The sequence below is a fragment of the Capra hircus genome, chromosome 10 (genome assembly GCF_001704415.2).
Source record: "Capra hircus breed San Clemente chromosome 10, ASM170441v1, whole genome shotgun sequence".
Taxonomy (NCBI): Eukaryota; Metazoa; Chordata; class Mammalia; order Artiodactyla; family Bovidae; genus Capra; species Capra hircus.
Genome location: NC_030817.1, coordinates 100,835,834 through 100,841,219, shown reverse-complemented (window position 1 = coordinate 100,841,219; position 5,386 = coordinate 100,835,834). Strand labels below are relative to the sequence as shown.

At 40.3% G+C, this 5,386-nt stretch overlaps 1 pseudogene; it reads right to left on the bottom strand.

Moving 5' to 3' along the window:
* On the bottom strand, positions 566–1,503 carry LOC102186598 (annotated as a pseudogene).

Below are 5,386 nucleotides of genomic sequence, written 5' to 3'. Positions count from 1 at the left end.
TGGTGTAACTAGAGAACAGTCAGAATTGAGGTAACAAAGGATCCTTTCAGGGTTTGTACTCTGAAAGGGATATGGACGCTTGCAAAAGAGAGAAAGAAGGAAAAATTGCTAGAAAACACTCAGACTCCCCTACTCCCACCAACTTGGATGTAGTCGTTGTTTTCTCATCATCTAAAACCAATCCTAAGTACAGAAAAGGACAGTGAATATGCCTGAAGGAATGGGAATTTTCAAGCAAATTTCTTACAGGGCATGACCCTGATCATTGGTTATATTGCAGTTAACTATCATTTTATTGCTCAGGAAATCTCTTAACTCACTCTTTCACAGTGACAGGAAAGATAAGTCTTCAGAATAAATCATTTCCATGGAGAGAATGTGTGCTTTGATAACCCAGAAACCCTTAACTCTTTGAAACTAGGGTCATTTTACATAATGTGAGATGGCAGTGATGATATTAACTATCATTTCCTAGGAACATAGAAATAATACTAGATGATATTTTCTGATGTATTTACATGAGAAACATAAAAACAAATTGCTTCTGTAATTTCAAGGCTTTGCGTCAAGTTGATAATTTACTTAGTAGTTTCCTCAGTGCTATGGTGATATCTTTGTTCCTCAGAGTAAATATAATGGGATTCAACGTTGGGATCCAAACTGTGTAGAAAAGAGAGATCAGCTTCCCAGTTTCTTCAGATTGATTTGGTTTGGGCTGTAAATAAGTGGTAGAGGCTGTGCTGTAGAATAAGACCACCACTGTGAGGTGAGACGAGCATGTGGAGAAGGCTTTAGCCCCTCCCGCTGGCAGATCACGGTTTCAGAAAGTTGGAGATGATTTTGCCATAGGAGACACCAATCAACAGAAATGGAACCATGATGAATACCACTGCATCTGCATAGACTGCTATCTCATTCACAAATGTGTCCCCACAAGCAAGCTTGAATACTGGGGGGGAGGTCACAGAAAAAATTATTAATTTGGTAGACCCACAAAAGGGCAGATAAGAAACCTGCCACGTTTGCCCAATTACAGCAGGAATTCCACTGACCCAGGAGGCAGTGACCAGCTGGACACAGACCTGGGGGCTCACAATCAGGCCATAGTGAAGAGGGTTACAAATGGCCACGTAGTGGTCATAGGCCATCATGGCCAGGAAGAGACACTCTAAACCTCCAAACAGAAGGACCAAATACATTTGTGTAGCACAGGCAATGAAAGAAACGTGCCCTTTCTGGTTCAGGAGGTCTGTGAGCATTCTTGGGATAGTGACAGTTACATAACAGATTTCTAAAATGGAAAAGTGGTTGAGGAAAAAGTACATGGGGGTCTGGAGAGTACAGCCAATTCTTGTTATCAGTACAATGACACTATTGCACATCAGGACGGTCAGATTGAGGACTAAAAAATATCCCCCAAAGAATCCATTGGAAATTGGGAATATCAGAAAACCCCAAGAGGATAAATTCCATCATTGTGGTGATATTTGATTTTTCTGTTCTTAATTTGTACTCCATCTGTAGATACGGTAAACTCAAGACGGTTAATTTATTAACGCTTTTGAGCAACTTTTTACTTCTGTTAACTCATCAGATGCGTGAAGCTATGTACATAATCCCTGCAAGTACTGCTGCCTTTGCCTTGCTCAGTTTCTAAGAAATGAGATTTGAAACCTCAGCGATGAACTGACTTGCAGTTAAAATCAGTTAGAGAAATAAAATCTTTATTTTCTTATTCTTGGATGTAGTGATACCAGAGGGCTTCCCTGGTATCTTGGCAGTAAAACAATTTGCCTAAAATGCAGGAGATATAGGAGATGTAGGTTTGATCCATGGGTAAGGAAGATCCCTTGAAGGAGGTGATGGCAACCCACTCCAGTATTCTTGCCTAGAGAATTCCATGGACAAAGAGTCTGGCGGGCTATGGCTCATGGGATCACAACGAGTCAGACATGACAGAAGTGATTGTGCAGCAGCAGTAATGATACCAGAAACAATACAACGTATGCATTTTTATTTAGAGCTTTATTGGGCAGCAATACTGTTAAATTGTTTCACCCCTTTTAAAAGTGAAATTATGTATGACACAGGCTTACTATTGTTTTTCTTTGGGTTCATCCATTTGTTTCTCTGTAAGTAAAGTAAGTGAAGTCTCTCAGTCGTGTCTGACTCTTTGTGACCCCATGGACTGTAGCCTATCCGGCTCCTCTGTCCATGGGATTTTCCAGGCAAGAGTGCTGGAGTGGATTACCATTTCCTTTTCCAACAACATAACACACAGCCTTTAAAACTCAAAGTGATTAATTGAGATACACTTGACTCATAGCATTATATTAACTTCTGCTGTACAACATAAATATATTTTAAATGATCATCACAATGTCTAGTAATATCCATCACTGCGCAGTTATATGCTTTTTTCTTTTTTAATTTAAATTTATTTATTTTAATTGGAGGCTAATTACTTTACAATATTGTATTGGTTTTGCCATACATCAACATAAATCCACCACGGGTGTACATGTGTTCCCCATCCTGAACCCCCCTCCCACCTCCCTCCCCATACCATACCTCTGGATCATCCCAGTGCACCAGCCCCAAGCATCCTGTATCCTGCATCAAACCTAGACTGGTGATTCATTTCTTATATGATAGTATACATGTTTCAATGCCATTTTCCCAAATCAGCTCACCCTCTCCCTCTCCCACAGAGTCCAAAAGACTGTTCTATACATCTGTGTCTCTTTTGCTGTCTTGCATACAGGGTTATCATTACCATCTTTCTAAATTCCATATATATGCATTAGTATACTGTATTGGTGTTTTACTTTCTGGCTTACTTCACTCTGTATAATTGGCTCCAGTTTCATCCACCTCATTAGAACTGATTCAAATGTATTCTTTTTAATGCCTGAGTAATACTCCATTGTGTATACATACCACATCTTTCTTATCCATTCATCTGCAGATGGATATCTAGGTTGCTTCCATGTCCTGCCTATTATAAACAGTGCTGTGATGAACATTTGAAAGAGGCACATGTACCCCAATGTTCATTGCTTTTTTTCTTGTGATGCAATTTTTTAAAAATTTCTCTTAGAAACTTTCAAATATACAAAATTATTTAACTATAGTCACTATGCTCCATATTATTTTCTTGGGCACCAAAATCAATGTGAATGGTGAGCAGCGATGAAAGTAAAAGGCATTTGTTCCTTGGAAGAAAACCTATGACAAACCTAGAAAGCGTATTAAAAATCAGAGACATCACTTTGCTAACAAAGCTACACAGAGTTAGAATATGAAGAAAACTGAGCACTGCAGAATTGATGCTTTTGATCTGTGCTGTTGGAGAAGACTCTTGAGGGTCCCTTGGAGAGCAAGGAGTTCAACTGGTTAATCCTAAAGGAAATCAGCCCTGAATATTCACTGGAAGGACTGATGCTGAAGCTGAAACTCCAATACTTTGGTCACCTCACGCAAAGAGCCAGATAATTGGAAAAGACCCTGATGCGGGGAAACAATGAGAGCAAAAGGAGAAGCGGGTGATGGGGGATGAGATGGCATCACTGACTCAATGGACATGAGTTGAACAAACTCCAGGAGATAGTGAAGGACAGGGAGGCCTGGCGTGCTGCAGTTCATGGGATAGCAGAGTCAGAAACAACTTAGTCACTGAACAACAACACTAGGCTGTACATTGATTGGATTGCTATACATTTTAATAGTGGTTTTATAAATGTGACTAAATTTAAATTTACTGCCTTACTGTTTTTGTTCTATTTCTCTTATATATACTTTGTTTGCTGCTTGTTGTTGTTGTTGTTATTGTTTTGTGATTTGAATATACTTTTAGCATTTATGTATCACCTAGCCAGCATAATAAAAAGCAGAGACATTACTTTCCCAACAAAGGTCAGTCTAGTCAAGGCTTTGGTTTTTCCAGTGGTCATGTATGGATGTGAGAATTGGACTATAAAGGAACCTTAGAAAGCATTACTACGAACAAAGCTAGTGGAGGTGAGGGAATTCCAGTTGAGCTATTTCAAATCCTGAAAGATGATGCTGTCAAAGTCCTGCACTCAATACACCAGCAAATTTGGAAAACTCAGCAGGGGCCACAGGACTGGAAAAGGTCAGTTTTCATTCCAACCTCAAAGAAAGGCAATGCTAAAGAATGCTCAAACTACCGCACAAGTGCACTCATCTCACATGCTAGTAAAGTAATGCTCAAAATTCTCCAAGACAGGCTTCAGCAATACGTAAACCATGAACTTCCAGATGTTCAAGCGGGTTTTAGAAAAGGCAGAGGACCCAGAGATCAAATTGCCAACATCTGATGGATCATCAAAAAAGCAAGAGAGTTCAGGAAAACCATCTATTTCTGCTTTATTGGCTATGCCAGAGCCTTTGACTGCGTGGATCACAATAAACTGTGGAAAATTATGAAGTAGATAGGAATGCCAGACCATCTGACCTGCCTCTTGAGAAACCTGTATGCAGATAAGGAAGCAACAGTTAGAACTGGACATGGAACAACAGACTGGTTCCAAATAGGAAAAGGAGTATGTCAAGGCTGTATATTGTCATCCTGCTTATTTAACTTATATGCAGAGTACATCATGAGAAACGCTGGGCTGGAAGAAGCACAGGCTGGAATCAAGATTGCTGGAAGAAAGATCAATAACCTCAGATATGCAGATGACATCACCCTTATGGCAGAAAGTGAAGAGGAACTAAAAAGCCTCTTGATAAAAGTGAAGGAGGAGAGTGAAAAAGTTAGCTTAAAGCTCAACATTCAGAAAACGAAAATCATGGCATCTGGTCCCATCACTTCATGGGAAATAGATGGGGAAAGAGTGGAAACAGTGTCAGACTTTATTTTGGGGGGCTCCAAAATCACTGCAGATGGCGATTGCAGCTATGAAATTAAAAGACGCTTACTTTTTGGAAGGAAAGTTATGACCAACCTGGATGGCATATTAAAAAGCAGAGACATTACTGTGCCAACAAAGGTCCGTCTAATCAATGCTATGGTTTTTCCAGTGGTCATGTATGGATATGAGAGTCGGACGGTGAAGAAAGCTGAGTGCCGAAGAATTGATGCTTTTGAACTGTGGTGTTGGAGAAGACTCTTGAGAGTCCCTTGGACTGCAAGAAGATCCAACCAGTCCATCCTAAAGGAGATCCTGGGTGTTCACTGGAAGGATTGATGTTGAAACTGAAACTCAACATCAACATCAATACTTTGGCCACCTCATGCGAAGAGTTGACTCATTGGAAAAGACTGTGATGCTGGGAGGGATTGGAGGCAGGAGGAGAAGGGGACAACAGAGGATGAGATGGCTGGATGGCATCACTGACTCAATGGACGTGAGTCTGAGTG